The sequence below is a fragment of the Electrona antarctica genome (assembly GCF_951216825.1).
Source record: "Electrona antarctica genome assembly, chromosome: 8".
NCBI lineage: Eukaryota > Metazoa > Chordata > Actinopteri > Myctophiformes > Myctophidae > Electrona > Electrona antarctica.
Window position 1 is genome coordinate 27,544,229 of NC_136789.1, and position 19,539 is coordinate 27,563,767.

The 19,539-nt window shown below is 44.1% G+C and overlaps 1 protein-coding gene across 1 annotated transcript in view; it reads right to left on the bottom strand.

Moving 5' to 3' along the window:
* LOC306927541 (short transient receptor potential channel 4-like) overlaps positions 1-19,539 on the bottom strand; it is a 110,115-nt gene that overhangs the window by 77,551 nt on the left and 13,025 nt on the right. The window lies entirely within an intron of this gene.

A 19,539-nucleotide genomic window follows, 5' to 3' on the forward strand; every position in this document is an offset into this window, starting at 1 on the left:
GCTTCACCTCCCAATGTATGAATGAATGAACCATTGTAAAGCGCTTTGAGCACTTGGAAAAGCGCTATTAAAAAAATGCAATTCATTATTATCATTCATTGGCTCCACTGATATGCCAGTTACTGTATATATTATCATCACAGAAGACAAAGAAAAAGGAAATTATAATCCACTCATCCATGTAATGTGTTTTGCTGCTGTTGTTACTCCATCCGCCACTAGCATGGTGAGTGATTAGAACGACTGCACATCAGCATCTGCTGCGGCATTGCCTGCAGTGTTGCCAGATGTTGTGAGAGAAATAAGCAACCAGGTCTATGAAAACAAGCCCAAAATAAGTGACTATTAGGCCACATGAGCACTTTAAACCTATGTAGATTGGCTAGATCTGCAATAAAATAAAATATTGGAGAAGAAAAAAGAAAAGTGAAATATTGATATATTGTTTTGAAACATTTGAAAGAAAAAACATCTGGATCATGGCGCAAATATATTTTCAGATGGTGGGATTTGTGGAAATGCCTATTCATTTTCCACTCCTCAGCATGAAAATGTTTGAGAACCACTGGGTTAAATAATAATTACCACATTTAGAAACAAACCAGACAGTAAGAAAAAAATCACACTTGTGTGAACTGAGTGGTGCAACTACACATTTATTGTGACGTCACATACTAACCATAGCAACCATGCTCGTTTTTTTGGTACGAACAAACACGGGTACAAAGCCAGTTGTTGGAGTGGTTTGCACCACTCAAAAACATATTTGGTAAATGGTAAATGGTAAATGGTGCATTTATATAGCGCCTTTATCCAAGGCGCTTTACATAGATTGTGCATTACATTCACCCATTCACACACACATTCATACACTGATGGCAGCGGAAACCATGCAAGGCACAAACAGCACATCAGAAGCAATTAGGGGTTCAGTGTCTTGCCCAAGGACACTTCGACACTAACTCTGGGGGAGCCCGGGTTCGAACTGGCGACCTTGCGGTTACCATCCGGAAACTCTACCCCTGAGCCACCGCCACCGCCATATTTGCAAGTGACTTTACTGGAAACACAAGCCCATGTTTTGGACCTTGTGTTCTCCAGAGCCTGCTCTCCCTCTACACTCTCTGGTACTAAACCTACTAACCCTCCGAACGTCACCACCCGCAATCTCAAATCCCTAAACCCCTCCTCCCTCTCATCCTCTATTCTCTCCTCTCTACCCTCCCTGGAGTCCTTCCTCTCTCTCTCACCTGACTCTGCAACCTCATCCTTCCTCTCCTCTATCTCATCTGCATTCGACCAACACTGCCCGCTCTCATCCAGGCCAGCTCGCTCATGTCCACCGGCTCCCTGGTTATCTGAAACTCTCAGATCTGAACGAACACCTCTAAGGGCAGCCGAAAGGAAGTGGCGCAAGACAAAGCTACCTGATGACCTATCCCACTTTCACTCACTCCTCTCTGCCTTCTCACTCTCACTAACCACTGCTAAAACCTCTTTCTACCACACCAAAATCCAATGCTGTACTTCTAACCCAAGGAAGCTCTTCTCCACTTTCTCCTCTCTCCTTAAGCCCCCTCCCCCCACTCAACCTTCATCCCTCACTGCTGATGTTTTTGTCAACTACTTCGAGAAGAATGTTGACGATATCAGCAGCTCCTTCCCCCCCCTCCCCCATAAAGTGGCATCTGACTCAACCAACACTAACCCCAACATACCATGCATGTCCTCCTTCTCTCCTCTTTCCCCAGACGAGGTCCTACAACTAGTGACTTCCACTAGACCTGTCCTCTCGACCCTGTCCCGTCTCCAATCTTCCAGACCATCGCACCTGATCTGCTCCCCTTCATCACCTCCATCATCAACACCTCAGTAACCTCAGGCTGCGTCCCATCTGCCCTCAAGTCAGCCAGAGTAACACCACTCCTCAAGAAACCAACCCTTGACCCCTTGACCAACCCTTAACTATTTCCGTAGACAACGCCCTGGTAACGTCTGTCCCAACAGCCAGGAACCTTGATGTTGTCCTGGACAGTCAGCTCTCGTTCAAAACTCACATCACAGCTGTCACTCGATCCTGTAGGTTCACACTCTATAACATACGACGAATTAGACCGTTCCTCACCCAGGAATCATCCCAGCTCCTAATCCAGACAACAGTCCTGTCAAAACTTGACTATTGTAACTCTCTCCTTACTGGCCTACCGGCATGTGCACTGAAGCCTCTCCAACTGATCCAAAATGCCGCAGCTCGCTTGGTCTTCAACCAGCCAAAATTCTCACATGTCTCCCCCCTGCTCCGCTCCCTGCACTGGCTCCCGGTTGCTGCCCGCACAGAATACAAAACTCTGATGTTGGCATTTAAAGCAACCAAAGGTATGGCTCCCCCATATCTTGCCAGCATGATTGAACCCTACAAACCCTCCCGCGCACTCAGATCAGCCAACGCAGGGAAGCTGGAAGTACCCTCACTAAAAACGCCGGGACAACGCTCCACACGTCCCAAACTCTTCTCTCTTCTGGCCCCAAAACTGTGGAATGCACTTCCCGTTGCAATCAGAACTGCAGCATCACTCCCGATCTTCCACCGTAGTCTGAAAACCCACCTTTTCAGACTCCATCATGGCCCATAGCACTTACCCTACCCCCCTTAGACAGCACTTCTTAGACTTATATAGCATTTGAAACAGACTTATAGCATGTCATGTAGCACAATAAGTGCATTGTATGTAGTCATAGCACTTCATAGTATATATGTACACCATAGTATAGCATATATGTATAGTTTATATGTATAGTGTCATTATATAGATATGTTCTAGTTATAGTTTATATGTATAGTGTCATTATATAGATATGTTCTAGTCACGTTCTTAGCTTACGCATGTTTCGCGATAAATGCATTTTACATATGTGATGTATTCCCACGCTTTTTGTTCTTGCTTAATGTAATGCGCTCTGGATTAACACAGCCGACGCGAATCGCGTATCAATACGTTATCAATTAATCAAACGTCGGGTGCGGATCACGTATCAATACGTTTCAATCACTTTTTTATAGCATACTTTCATTCATCTTTTTACCCACCCGGACAATGAAGAACCATCGCCCTATCATTGCTGCTTAGTCCACCTCACGTGATCAGAAAAAAAAACAAAAATAAAAAAAAACCCTCCCCTCCTGAAAACAGGAGGGCGGGCCGCTTTACGTGTAGAAGCCAGTGTAATGGCTGCGCCCATGCCGATCTAGTCTGTGTTTGAAAAGAATCAAATTTCACCTAACCTCGCCTCACCAGGCTTTCCACCTCGGACATTTGATTCCCCCCTCCCCTCCTGTTTCTCCAGGAGGAGGATCTTGCGAGGGGGTACATGCTCTCCTCTGTCTCTCGGAAAAAAACATGACGAACGCTGAACGGAACGCTGCCTGAACACATATGCACCAGATCGGCATTGCAATGCAACGTCTGCAACACACATGGACAGATGCATGTTTCCTTCTTCATACTGTAGCGACCAAACGATCCCCGAGCCTACAATACTACGAACTAACCACAGTATCGAGGGGCCGCCACGACAAAAGACAGTGTTCCGTTGGTGGATCACGTATCGCCATGCAGAGCCGTCATAATCGGAGATCGCTCAGACGTGTGATTGTAACGCTTTTTTATGCATTATAATTGTAGTGATAAGACCGCAATGAACGCGTCGGGGACGTAATCGACCCGGGTGTAATGTATAACGAACTTTTCCGCGACCTAAACCGTGGTGTTGTCATCTGTGGAAGTCATTTTTTCCTTCTCGTCGACATCACAGCCGGGTGACGCTTTTTTTTCCCTCCATCGCCCCCAAGCTGCATGCCCATAGCCTGGCTTGGCCAGCCTCATAGCGGGGATTCACTGAAGATTCTTCCCCGGAGGAAACATCAGTGAACCCTCGCTATGAGTCTGGCCGTGCCAGGCTAGCATGCCCAGGCATGTTCCCCTACACTAGCTTGAAAAACAAAATCAGCTGATGACAACGCGTCTCACCGTTATACTATAGTTCTGAACCGAACGGTGGAATGGGACTTTTTATAGCCGTACGGATCAAGACTTTTGCTGCCCAATGTGCCCATGACCCCCCCCCCCCCCCCCCCAATGTTACTGCGATCAAAACAATGAAAGCAGTGAGATAGATTAGGCGAGGCGGCAATCATCATCATCATCAAAAAGAAAGCATAGTTATGAAGGTTTATAGTCAGACATTGACAGGCAGATATAACAATAAACACAATAAATATGCTATACATCCTATACATCGAATGAAAGCCCTGAATGTGTACTTTTACGAGGAAAAGAGTAAACATTGATCCCATGTACAGTTTGTCATAAATTGGATACTGGGTGGATGCACATTGCGCCCACCAGATATAACTGCAGAGAAGACATGGACCCGAACTCAATATTCACAAAATAAGGCCTATAGCGACATATAAATACTATATACCGTATGAAACAGAAGACTCTCTGCTTTCATAAGAAAAAAACTTCTACTGTAGTAATAATAAAAATCACACCCATGTGAAGTGAGTGGTGCAACTCTGTCCCATATTCTGTTCTCTGCTTATTCAATACAGCTCGCTATATACGGACTGAGGCAGAAAGTCATGTAAACCTTTTATTTACAGTTTGGTCTGTAAACTTCTACTGTAATAATAAAAATCACACCCCTGTGAAGTGAGCGTTGCAACTGTTCTGTACTTATTCACTACAGCTCGCTATATACGGACTGAGACAGAAAGTCATGTAAACCTTTTATTTACAGTTTGGTCTGTAAACTTCTACTGTAATAATAAAAATCACACCCCTGTGAAGTGAGCGGTGCAACTGTTCTCTACAGTTGCGCGGTGCAATGGTAGAGAACAGTTGCACCGCTCACTTCACAGGGGTGTAATAAGCAGGCATGGCAACACGGATTGCCTGCATGGTTTCTTGCCTGTGCTTTGTCTCATGCCTCACAGGTTCTCTCCCCTTTTCATTCTTCTGCATAACGACACCATCAATGGGCGGGGGGGCTCTTTTGTCAGATAACAAAGCAGAATCACTAAGTGTCTCTGTGAGTGAGTTTGATTTTACACTGCCTCATTTACGCTCTACAGTATGTTGGCTGGGATCTCAACGGGGCAGCTAGGCTTCCATTAACCCCTTTTGGACTGAGGTCGATACAAAAAAATCCTAAAATATTTCTGAAAAACCTATGTTTCTATGTCAGTGGTGCTCAACCTTTTTCATGTCAAGGACTCCCAGAATTATCTCTATTGGGCCACGGACCCCCATCTCAAAATATGTAGTTCCAGGGACCCCCCAATGAAGCAAATATTTTAGTTAAAAATGTTCGCTCCGAAATATATATTCAATGATTTGCGCCACATTTTAACGATTTTTCAAAAATAGCAGACCTACAAGCTCGTAGCGCGCCACCGAGTGGTGCGCTACGAGCTTGTAGGTCTGCTTGTAGATCTGCTATTTTTCAATAGCTAAATTATAACAATGTTTAAAACACCAAAAGGGGTTCCCGCCCAAAATGGATTAATGACAGTCCCTTCCAACCACCATTTGGCTCACAAACAACAATGGATATCACGTATGATTTGATTTGGGAGGCACTTATACCCACACTCGCACATAGATGTTTGTGCCCAGAACAACGCAGGGGAAGGATATTAATCCATTTAGGCCTGACCTCGAAATTTAAAAAGATTCTTCTAAATCCTCCAGTTTTCTGAAATAAATATTTTCGCGATTTTTCAAAAATAGCAGACCTACAAGCTCGTAGCGCGCCACTCGGTGGCGCGCTATGAGCTTGTAGATCTGCTATTTTTCAATAGCTAAATTATAACAATGTTTAAAACACCAAAAGGGGTTCCCGCCCAAAATGCGTTAAAAAAATAACCTTTATTTCCAGCCACCGTGTGTGTGGTCCATGGCAGGAAAATAAGTGAGCTGAAAAACATTACGAGACTATTATCGAAGCATCATCGTGACAGCTTGTTCAGAAATCTGCAGAGAAGATGCTGGCCGGCAACAAGACGACCATGCCCATTTTACCCAATAGCTTTATAAACAACAACAAGACGACCATGCCCATTTTACCCAATAGCTTTTTAAACAACAACAAGACGACCATGCCCATTTTACCCAATAGCTTTTTAAACAACAACAAGACGACCATGCCCATTTTACCCAATAGCTTTTTAAACAACAACAAGACGACCATGCCCATTTTACCCAATAGCTTTTTAAACAACAACAAGACGACCATGCCCATTTTACCCAATAGCTTTTTAAACAACAAATGGCACATTTGCTGTAGGTATAACGTCTTCCTCCAAAGCGTTTTACAATGTGCACATTCACCCATTCAGCAGTTAGGGGTTGAGTAGCCTGAGCTAACGCTAGACCTTTCTGGCCTAGGTGGGAGGGCCGCGGCTCAGATTTACGCACCCCCACCATCAGGGCTGCCAAGTTTCAGAAAATGCCAAGAGTGAGACCTTAAAAATTGGCCTTTTTTAACATTGATTTAGACTCTAAATCAATGTTAAAAAAGGCCAATTTTAGAGGAATACAGACATCCCACCCTAGAGTGGTGCAACTCCGTGTGGGGGTCCCCGGGGGGGGTCAGACCCACAGGATAGAGCCCAGGGTGCCGGGCCGGTTCCTGCGAGCCGCCCGCGTCCGAAACGGTAGAGAAATGACCCACTACTGTACTGTACTGTACTGTACTGTACTGTACTGTACTGTACTGGCACACCCGAAATCATCATATATACAGTTAATATGTGCATGTATGTTTGTGTTTGCGTTTGGTTGCGCACAGGTGGTGAAAAACAACCACGCTGTTTTCGTGCTCAGACCCAGCCAGCCAGCCAGCCAGCAAGCCACACACATAGTGCTCAGACCCAGCCAGCCAGCCAGCAAGCCACACACATAGTGCTCAGACCCAGCCAGCCAGCCAGCAAGCCACACACATAGTGCTCAGACCCAGCCAGCCAGCCAGCAAGCCACACACATAGTGCTCAGACCCAGCCAGCCAGCCAGCAATCCACACACATAGTGCTCAGACCCAGCCAGCCAGCAAGCCACACACATAGTGCTCAGACCCAGCCAGCCAGCAATCCACACACATAGTGCTCAGACCCAGCCAGCCACACACATAGCTCCGTAAGGGAGTGGTTGCACCACTCAAAAAATCTTCAAAAAACTGAAGAGGCTACTGGAGATTGGAGAACCTGATTTGGACATGATCTGATGCAGGACAATGTCACTATGACAGAAAGAGAAGATGGGTCTGGCCACATTCATTCACCCCATAATCTCAGTGGAAATTGGGGAATATGTTGTGAAATAAAAAGTCAGAAAACTGGAATTTGGGAAATTTTTTAATTTCCCCATGCCCACACATCTGTGGTCTCTCTGTCTCTCTCTCTGAACAGAACTATAACGACAAGTTGCGATGCGGCCCCTCCCCCTTCACACACACACACACACACACACACACACACACACACACACACACACACACACACACACACACACACACACACACACACACACACACACACACACACACACACACACACACACACACACACACACACACACACACACACACACACACACACACACACACACACACACACACACACACACACACACACACACACACACACACGACTTTGTCCCTATAATGTGCGTAGGCTACTGGCACCGTTCCTCATATCACGCAAGAGACGTACGCCACACACCAGTATAGAAGAGAGATAGTCACTTGTGACTTACTCACTTAATGTTGTAACTTGTGGAGGCTATATTGTCTTCCATGAAAAATATTTCGATGCGATGTTAAACTCTGCATGGCTCATTTCCATGCGTCCCAGTCAGGGACCCTGCTGACGATGTGGTGGTCCATTGCCTGGTTACCCTTCTACTGCATATAACAGCGCTGCATGATGTCCTGCAGATCGGCTATTTTGCCGTTTGTGAGGACGCATACATGGGCGCGCGTTATTACGCGGTGGAGCCGCGGAGAAAATTGTTATTATGATAGCCGGCTTGGCTTTTTTGGCACATTTTATGCCCCCCTCGGCGTGCGTATTGTGCGTGCGTGAGAAATGAGAAGTGTGGCGTGGTGCGTGGTAAAAGGTCAAATTGCGTGACTCTCACTCTCAAAGCGTGAGACTTGGCAGCCCTGCCCACCATTGGTTCACCGATCTGTCCGTCAGCCCCGGTCTCTCCTCCCCCCACTGTTATTGTGTCGACCAGAAGCAGAAACCACTGGTTGCTGGAGTATACCATTCTAACGGACTGTCAAAGTTATTTCCACAGAGTCGGCACACGTTGGTTTTTTTCTTAGACGGTGTGGTGGGTTCTTTAGCCATTCTCCTCATTTTCCTCGCATAGCCTCGTTTGAAGTTCCACTGGTAATGATTTCCTCACGGTGTTATTTTGACGGGTACACACCGCTCAGAGCCCTGACGTCACATCATTTGAAGCGACGCTTACGCGGAAGGGTTGACTCCCACGTTTAGGCCAGTGCAGCCCATGTGTAAATCCAGGCTTTCATTTTTCGCGCCGACGAAATTAAAGCCTGGGTATCGAGGCTAGGGGTTGAGTATCTTGCGCAATGGTACTCTATTCCAACCTGTACATGTAGATCAGGGGTCCTCAATAGGCGGACCGTGGTCCACGACCGGACCCTTGACAGAATAAAAGTGTTCTTTGTGCCTCAACACAATACCTCTCATTTGCTGTCGAATTTTTAGAGGGGAATATTTGTGAAACATTTTATTTCCATACTCTGCACCCCAGTATTGGTTGGTTGGGAGGGGATCCGATTTGTATACGCTTGCCTTGGTGTGACTGTACTAAAAAATATAGAGCCCCGCTCTCCGCTGGCCGCTGCGTGGCCCGCGCTGCGTGGCCCGCGCTGCGTGGCATGGGACCGGACCTCAGTCCTTTTCAAAAATGATTAGTGGACCTTCAGCATTTCTAGTTGAGGACCCCTGATGTAGATTGAATGTGTTTGAGGAATCTTAATTGTTTGTTGTCACTGTTGTTATTGTAAATTAATGCATGGGACCCGAATGGAAACAAGACCGCAAGGTCTTTCTTCGGTGCTGTCCTTTTGGACCAATGCTGTGCTTGACTGTACTGTTTGCATTTTATTGTCTAATACAATATCAATCAATCAAACTTTGACACTAAACCAGGAAAAGCCAGGGATCGAACCTCCTGAGCCACTGCCCTCTGACGCCCCGCCAATGTATACTTTGTCGTACAACAAATTTGATTGATTGATTGAATACTTTATATAAAAATTGCAACCAGTACAATTACGCAAGCAATGCGTAAATGGAAACCTTGTTTCCATTGTGGTGTTTCCCATGTGTATTCAAATCATCAATACCAGGAGCAATATAAAAAAGGTACAAAATAAAATAAACTGATCTACAAGCTCACAACACGTCGCGATGCGTTGAGAGCCTGTGGATCGGCTATTTTAGCCATTTTGAAAACTGAATGGGGGAAAAACATTTTATGTTTTTATTTATTTGTAATACTTGTTAGGATCTTTTTGGAACACCTTTGAAAATCCTCCCCTATAATAGCATCCCCAAAATAGGGACACCAGTGGTCATTATGTAATGTTACAAGCTTGTAGATCTGCTATTTTTCAACAATCGAGAAAACATGGCACAAATCTTAATTTGACTATATATTCTTTCAGAGCGAATGTTTTTAACTAAAATCTTTGTTTCTGGAGGGTCAGATGGGGGTCTGCGGCCAAATACAGATCATTCTAGGGGTCCTTGACACATAAGACAAGGTTGAGCACCAAATACAGATCATTCTAGGGGTCCTTGACACATAAGACAAGGTTGAGCACCAAATACAGATCATTCTAGGGGTCCTTGACACATAAGACAAGGTTGAGCACCAAATACAGATCATTCTAGGGGTCCTTGACACATAAGACAAGGTTGAGCACCACTGACATAGAAGCATAGGTATTTCTGAAAACTGTCATGAAACTGTCAGAAGGCATTTTGTAGAATCCGTTCTCAGGTCTAAATGGGTTAACCCATTTTGGGGCGGGAACCCCTTTTGGTGTTAGCATTATGTTATGCTTTAGCTATTGAAAAATAGCAGATCTACAAGCTCATAGCGTGCCACCGAGTGGCGCGCTACGAGCTTGTAGGTCTGCTATTTTTTTTAAATCGAAGAACCACTGACATAGAAACATAGCTTTTTCAGAAAACTGTCAGGATGTAGAAGACATTTTTAGAATCTGATCTCAGGTCTAAATGAGTTAAATCAATCACTCGATCAATAACCAATGAGGGGATAATCCTGCATGCAGTGCCCCATTGATCCCTCTCCGCATCCTCCAGTGCGCTGAAGGAGGAGCCAGAGGACGGTGGCCAATAATACAGGACCATTAAGGTGGAGAGGAAACGGTGCAGCTTGATAGATGTCACAGCCTGTGGGGATCTGGAATGGTCACTTCTGCTCCCTGCATCCCAGGCCTGTCCGGCTCCATTCAAACAAACAAACCCATTCAATCTCTTTTTGTTTATCGGCTATCTGTCTCTCTCTCCCTTTCTCTCTGTCCATTACCGTCTTACTGCCTCTCTGTCACACGCTCTCTTGCGGGGGTCACCTTCCGTGCCCCCTTCATATATCTCTCTCTCTCGCTCTCTCGTTTTCCCATTTGTTTTTCTCTCCGTTGCTGCTGCTGCGCAATGAAGCGTGGCTAGACCAACACATCTACAACAGAACGATCGCACAATGAAGACAACATTCAACCCTTCTTCACTTATAGGAACATCCAATCCGTTTGTTTGTGTTCAGTGAAGGGTAGCTTCAGCCCCTTCAAGATTAAGTAGAGAGAGAGAGAGAGAGAAAGAGAGAGAGAGACAGAGAGAGACAGAGTGAGTGTGCGGTCTATAGTAATACAAACTTGCGTGCGTGCGTGCGTGCGTGCGTGCTGGCAGTGTGTTGCACAGCAGTACAGATAATCCTGCACTGAGAGCAGTCCATGAAGAGGGTCTCAGATGAGAGACTAGAACGTTCTGTTTGTTAGTCACAGCTCTGATGCAGACAGGGATGTGTTTACTTTGAAACTACAAACACAATCTCAAACCAATCAGCTGCCTTTACAAGCTCATACAGTCTGTCAATTACACTAAATGAAGCTCTAATACAGTAAATCAGATGGCTTTTCTCCCAGTCCCCAGGTTTTCTCTATAATTATTACAGAGAGTCAAGAGAGAACACCCTGGGAATAGAATCAACTCATTATTTTGTGACACAGACTCAACTGCTGTTCCCAAGATAAGGGAGGGGATTTTTAGACAAACTCCATTTGTGGAAAAAAATAGGTTTCCCAAAGGAATGTTGGGTCGTGCGTAGCTTGCACAAGTGTGCAGCGCATGTGCACATCGCCAGAAGGCCGCACGTAGAAGGTAACCCATTTCCCGAAAGCCATGGTGCAGCCAATTAGGCATATACGTGCGACCTAACTGGCTTTTGGAAACGACAACACGCATAGACTATCTAGAGTACAGCCATACGTGTCTCATTAACTGGGTTCGGGAAATCCATATATTTATATCTATATCATGATATTAGACTGGATATTGTACTATTGTGTTCTATAAAAATATAAATATCGGATCGGGAAAAATCTGTATCGCAGACACTCAAAACAAATGATCGGAATCGGATCGGGAGCAAAAAACGTGATCGGGACATCCCTACTAGTCATATCAATTAATTACGCAGGGCGCTCATGACAAGCAGGCTCTAAGGCGTTTGATATCGCTATAAGAAAGTCTGCTGTGATTCCTTTTTGGAATCGCTCCGGTTGCTACAGACGCTTGGTAAAGCCTTGCCAGCACTGCTTCTGTTTCTCCATAGCCATTAGCTTCTTTATTAGCCGCGGCCTTTGCACGCTCTTTTCTCGGAAACTACGGTCCCTGGTTTCGAACAGATCACAGATACATTTTGACGATGGGTTCTCAGATTGGGGGAACATGAACTCACCGACCTGACCTCAGCAGGTTTTTGTATTTGAGACACCTGGAAATTTTGACCAAATGGCGGGGCTAAAGGCAAGGCCACCGAGTCAGTAAGGATCCAAGTCTGTAGTGCATGGTCATCCTCCATATCCCCCCCGCCACCAGCAGGGCTGAAACGTAAATGATTTCAGTCATTGTCGAGCAAACACACTGCAATAGCTGAAGTTGTATGTGGAGTTGTGGACTATGTTGTTGAGGCTCCAGACACTCCTACTACCAAGTTTGTTTCTAAACTCATGCACCTTATGTCTACAATGCAACCTCATGGTCATGCTGTACCAGCTGTATCATTGCTGTGTGTATACATGTATATTTCTATCCTCGTTCCTCGTCATGTGTTTCTCTGTTTTTCGTTCGCACAAAAACGAATGTCACCCACTTCTTTACACAGGTAACCCTGTGAAAGATGATTCGGAAGTTTGTTTCGGCACTTCTTGCACCTCATGAGATTTTCTTTTTTTTTGTGACCAACTTCTTTTTTTTAAAGAACCCCGGGTTAGCACAGACATTACAGGAGAGGGAAACAACAATGATGCATACAGTACGTATAACATAATACAGGTTTATTTTTCTAACAAAACAAATAAGATGGAAACCAAAACAAAACGTGGCAATGATGTTGAAACAGACAAACATGGATGGATCATACTTTGTTTACAGGAGTACAAGTATTCAACCTAACAGAGTCCTGATTTAACCTTCTGTGCCGCTGTAAGTAGGGCTTGGATGGAATCTGTCCTTGCTCCCTGTGCTCGAGCACTGGAAGCCTCCAAACTCAAGACGTCATAGAAGGATAACTTCCAACGGTGGATACTGAGGTTATGGGGCGGTTTCCATCTCATTACCAGCATCTTTTTTGCAGCTGTTAAACCGGCAAATAGCACTCTCTTCTTGTGAAGAGAGTGACATTTTCTAACTAGCCGAGTGAGTCATCACAACAGAGACACCAGAGCGAGCGCTGCATGTGCCTGATTGGGTCAGACACCTCGTGATTTATTCCGTTTTGTCACAACCATCTGTCAGCGACGTCCCCATGGAACAGTTGTCTGAAGAGGTTAGGAGGAACAGACCCGTGTAATTCCTCTCTGTGGGAGGGCAGTGCACGCACAACCAGAGAGGCCCATTACAGTTCATGGAGAATGACAGCACACACTTTGTCCACCGTGTGTCTGTGACCATAAACGGTGGAATAATAATTGTCAAAGCACGTCGGAGGTTGAGGTACACCAGTGGTTCTCAACTCCCAATTTTAATGACAATATAGCATCCATCCATCCATCCATCCATCCATTCATTCATTCACAATCAATTGCCTGAAAAATAAACATGCTCTGAAATTTCAAGTGGTCCACCCATCTTACCACAAATTAATGGCTTAAGTGGTCAGATGGGCCCTGATCCGGAACGACTGATGTGAACTATTAGCAGCGATCTGTGGTACAAACCACTGTTCCATCACTTAGTGGAATACACTGAGTGGGGTCTTAACATTCAGAACTCTGAGCACAGCCAAAATGTAATTCATTCAGAGCATATGCTGCCAGCTTTAGTAGTTCCAATTGAAAATATGCTATACTACATGTCTGTCAGAGAGAGAGAGAGAGAGAGAGAGAGAGAGAGAGAGAGAGAGAGAGAGAGAGAGAGAGAGAGCAACATTAAAGGTGAGATGGGGAAGACGAGCGTTTATAGAGATCTGTTGAACAAATATAATTTTGAAAATGTATTCTTGGAGAACAGCATGGCAGTTCAGGACATACTGTATGAGGTTTCCACCCGACAGAGATGATATGATCAAACATCCTCACCCCAAGTATTTCTCACTCCTTCCTGAGGCTGTAATGATCGGAAGATGTACTCAAATATGTTTTTCTTTTTTACTTAGGTACATTTTTTACTTAAGTTTGTTTACTTACCGGTAGTTAAAGTAGCGATACCACTATGTAGACAAAACATAGCAGTTTTGCAAGCTCACGTTGCTATGTAGATCTGCTATTTTTAGTATAAGTAGGTTATAATTACAAAGCATACATTAACCAACTAAGTCCTATAGCCTACTATAGGCTCTGTCCTATAATAGGACAGTGTGATCTGATAAGACATCAATTAACCATGATTGGATTTTAAGGCTTGAAAAATAGACACTTCAAAAATGATAATAGATAAAGTACAATAGAAAGGTCTTTCACTTAATTAAATTCTAATTGCCTCTCCGCCTTGCTTGCACAACGAGCAGCTTGTCCTAATGCCTCCAGAGAAATGTTTGATTAAATCTAGGTGTCTTTTTTTCTTCTTCGTTTTTCTTTTCCCCCCGTTTAAGATTTAACTTGCATCAGAATACATTACAGATTTGACAGCTATGATGACTATTTTTTGCGATGCAAGGCCAGAGTCGGTCTAGCCAACACCAACTTGGGAATCGCTGCCCTCCACACACTCTCCTATACATAAGCTGTGCTTCTTTCCCTTCCTGGCTTTGCCCAAAAGGTATATGAAAAAAGTAAGGTATGGTAACTCAATTTCGCTATCATGCAATTCCAGATGGAAGATTCATCACACCATGGGAGCCAAATTACACCCGGAAGTTCGTTGGAATGCATTGGAGTCAATGAGAGCCCAGTGACCAACTCATGAACAAACACTATTTCTGAATGACTATTGTAAAGTAATCGCTTCTGGAAAATAACAGAAGACATATAACACACTATTGTCTGCTGTGTTGCTTTTACAGTACACTGTGTAATTTTATAGAGGTATCTAAACAGCACAAAGTACGTTTCTGAACGTACGGTACTAAGTATCGCGAGACTGTCCACCGTTTCCTGTCTGGCAGCCAAATCTCGCGATACCTCAGAGATTCTAACTGCTTAGATACAATTATTTACAGTGAACATCGAATAGCAAGTGATTAGAAAAAAAAATCACTCGTGTGAAGTGAGGGGCACTCTTATCATCATCAGCCAGTCAAATCATACTGTAAATCAGCCAGTCAAATCATCACATTCCGTGCTACAAACACACATACACAAAGCTCTGCATAGGAGGGGCTAGCGCCCCTCAACAACCTGTGACATGTCTTCTTTTATATTCCTGAACTCATTATATGACAAAGGTCTCAATCGTTCATAAATAATGCCATACTTGCCCTGATGAAGACTCTGTTTGAGTCGAAACATGTTGGCTTTTCTAAATAAAGTACATTTATTTTTATCCACCCTCTCCTCATTGTTTTAACCTTTTGAGTGCTCGGATCACCACCTATACTCTTTAAAGTATTCCAGTCCCACTGATCCTTGAAGCACCAGCCCTACTTTACATTTGTATTATTTTTTTCATCTCCATCGAGATTTATCTTTGTCGCTTTGCGTTCATAAATAATGTTTGTTCATGACAGCTCCATTCACTGCCATGTATTTCCGGTGTGAAATGTGCCGCCCATGAAAGGCGTCCCTGAAAGGGTCATGGGCCTGGCTGGCATATCCATGACGTCAGTGGCGTCTCTTCCTTCTGTAAATACATTCCTTGGCTTCATCTGCCCTGGGTTTGTTTCCGAGAGTGTCAGTTTGCTTGCCTCCAGTTCCGGGTGTCTGACGCCAGTGTTGTGCCTGAATGCGTTCAATGAACGATCGTTCATGAACTCGTTCATATTTTGCCTGCACGTGAAGTTTGTGAACTGAACGTACTGCATTTCTGCTTGATGAACGTTATTGTGATTCAAGTTTTCGAGGGGGGTCTCAACACAGATACATGTCACAATCAATAGCAACCACTCGAGGTGACTGTGAAGTGCCGCACCGGCAAACAACATTCGGCCAAAATGTCCTCTCAGTACAGGGTTGTGTAGCATGGAATGGCCTTCCTCTGCGTATAAGGGACTGTGCTACATTTCCCTCTTTTAAATACAATCTGAAAAAATGGTTGCTTGAAAACCAAAGCTGCAACCATTCATGATTATTTTAGGTGTATTTCTTTTTTATGCTGTGTTCCCTATGTAACGTTATGTAAATGTATTCCACTGTTTGACTGTCTGTTTTTCCGTTTTGTGTTTCTTGTGAGGACTGCGGATGAAAATCAGCAACTGTGCTATATCCGGTGTATTTACGTCCATGTGACGTCCATTAATATGCATTGTCCTGTCCAAATAAACAAATAAAGAAAGAAATACTGAACATGTAAACAGAGTTTACAGACTTGTGAACTCATTCATTCTGGGCATGTGTGAGTGTGGCTCTCTCACAGCATAACTTCGTTCAAGAGTGCCATATTTTTTCCCATAGAGCCTTCCATCAAAAACCCAGCTAAAACACACCGTAAACAGGCCTTAGAACACCAATCTCACCTGGTCCTGCTAAAGCATAATAAGCCCAAATCCAACACCAAATGAATGTAATCTCTCTCTGCTGTGCACGTTCTCTGGATCACAGCTCAGAACTAGATGATGTGCGCCCACGCTGATCCACGCAGACACAGAACGTACTGTACAGTCCAACCCAAACACTGAGGTAAACTTTAATTAAACCGAAGAATAGCTTCCAATAGCTACGTTACATCACCAATAAAACACATCTCCCACAGGGAAGCCTGAATTATACTTCGTCGTACGACGTGTTGCATGCTGAAAATAGCTGATATCTGCAAGCTCACAACGCGCCGCGTCCGTTCCATGTGGCCATAGCCGAGCGGTAAGAGCCTGAGTTGTCGGTTTCGTGCTCTGACAATGTGTTGAGGTGTCCCTGAGCAAGACACTTAACCCCTAACTGCCTGAACTGCTTCCACTTTTTGGTTTCTGCAAAACGCCCACCCCAGCACTTGGTGCCAGACCGCTCTGCAGAAAACACATGCTAATGTTAATCCACGCGACCGGAATGGTTTTATACCAGGCTAGCAATTAGCTGGGTGAAGCTGAAAACTAGGTTATTATACCATCAAATCAAAGGTATAATTATTATTTTCATCTTTTTATGAAATGACCAAATCTCTGAAACCTGCATAATAATGATATGTCACTGGTAGGCAGGTTTCAGAATGCTCCACAGACACAGTGTGACCTAGTAGACAGCAATGGTGCATCTTATAATTAGCGAGGACCAATTACTGCACTGTATATGAAGATAGGCTGAAAATGAGTACAGTACGTGGTCCTTTAACCCCTTTTGGTGTTAGCATTATGTTATGCTTTAGCTATTGAAAAATAGCAGATCTACAAGCTCATAGCGCGCCACCGAGTGGCGCGCTATGAGCTTGTAGATCTGCTATTTTTTTTAAATCGACTGACATAGAAACATAGCATTTTCAGAAAACTGTCAGGATGTAGAAGACATTTTTAGAATCTGATCTCAGGCCTAAATGGGTTAATGGCAGTGATAAAACTCTACTGGACAACCTAGAAATCAATGAACCACTAAAAGCCTCTAGACCAGTGGTTTTCAACCAGTGGTCCGCGGACCTAACCTGACTGACTGAGTAACCTGAATTACTTAATTTACAAAAAATCTACACAATTAGAGAATGACAGAATGTAGAAGAATTGTTATTTTGATCAACGTGTGCCTGTTATCTCTCCTATCACATCAATACATTGAATCGTGGAGAAAAAAAAAACCTTATCCAACGACAACAAAATTCTTTAGTTTTGGGTCAGCAAGGCTAAATGTCATCAAATGGTGGTTCCGTGGCTCAAATGTGTCTGAGAGGCTAAATGTCATCAAATGGTGGTCCGTGGCTCAAATGTGTCTGAGAGGCTAAATGTCATCAAATGGTGGTCCGTGGCTCAAATGTGTCTGAGAGGCTAAATGTCATCAAATGGTGGTCCGTGGCTCAAATGTGTCTGAGAGGCTAAATGTCATCAAATGGTGGTCCGTGGCTCAAATGTGTCTGAGAGGCTAAATGTCATCAAATGGTGGTCCGTGGCTCAAATGTGTCTGAGAGGCTAAATGTCATCAAATGGTGGTCCGTGGCTCAAATGGGTCTGAGAGGCTAAATGTCATCAAATGGTGGTCCGTGGCTCAAATGTGTCTGAGAGGCTAAATGTCATCAAATGGTGGTCCGTGGCTCAAATGTGTCTGAGAGGCTAAATGTCATCAAATGGTGGTCCGTGGCTCAAATGGGTCTGAGAGGCTAAATGTCATCAAATGGTGGTCCGTGGCTCAAATGTGTCTGAGAGGCTAAATGTCATCAAATGGTGGTCCGTGGCTCAAATGTGTCTGAGAGGCTAAATGTCATCAAATGGTGGTCCGTGGCTCAAATGTGTCTGAGAGGCTAAATGTCATCAAATGGTGGTCCGTGGCTCAAATGTGTCTGAGAGGCTAAATGTCATCAAATGGTGGTCCGTGGCTCAAATGTGTCTGAGAGGCTAAATGTCATCAAATGGTGGTCCGTGGCTCAAATGTGTCTGAGAGGCTAAATGTCATCAAATGGTGGTCCGTGGCTCAAATGTGTCTGAGAGGCTAAATGTCATCAAATGGTGGTCCGTGGCTCAAATGGGTCTGAGAGGCTAAATGTCATCAAATGGTGGTCCGTGGCTCAAATGTGTCTGAGAGGCTAAATGTCATCAAATGGTGGTCCGTGGCTCAAATGGGTCTGAGAGGCTAAATGTCATCAAATGGTGGTCCGTGGCTCAAATGCAGAAAAAGTAACGGGCCTTGATATGAAAAAGGTTGAAAAGCACTGCTCTAGACCAGGGGTTCCCAAAGTGGGGCCCCAGCTACATGATAGTTTGGAACAAAATGGACCATAACGGGTCCGTTTGTCCATTTGTACACTCTCAGAGTTAAATTAAAGCGCAAATAACATGCATTTTAAAACTGCTTTTAATATTTAATATCATATTGTCTATGTCCCTCAAAGTTATTTCTAATGGTTTGAGCCTCAATCACCACTCTGATATAACCAGTCCTTGTCATTTCTTTCTGGACTTTGAAAGCAGTTTTAGCTACAGTACCACAATGCCCTGAGGTGGTGGGGGTGCTGATATGCAGATTATTTCATATTTGAGTCATTATAATACTGATGCTAGATAAACCCAGGCTTGTTTCCATTCCATGCCAGCTTGGAAAATCAACAATTGTGGACATTGTAAACAAAGTGGAAATGCAAATTTGGAACTGCCGACTGTAGGAGGAATAATTATACAAAGTAGGGTGACATTGATGACATTACGATGAGGACAAAATCAGTTGAGCTGTTCCTGAGAGCAATTTCCATTAAAGCACCTATATGATATGAAAGCCTGATTGTTCAAAATTGGTTATTTGTGAGGATAGAAAACGCATATGGGAGCCCCAAAAACACAAAAGAAATTGAAAAAGTTGAATTTTATGTTATAGGTCCTTTAACTTTGATAATTTTACAATATAAATTGGGGGTCCCAGAGACAGAAATGCCATTAAATGGGGGGTCCGTAGACTAATGCATGTCAAACAGGG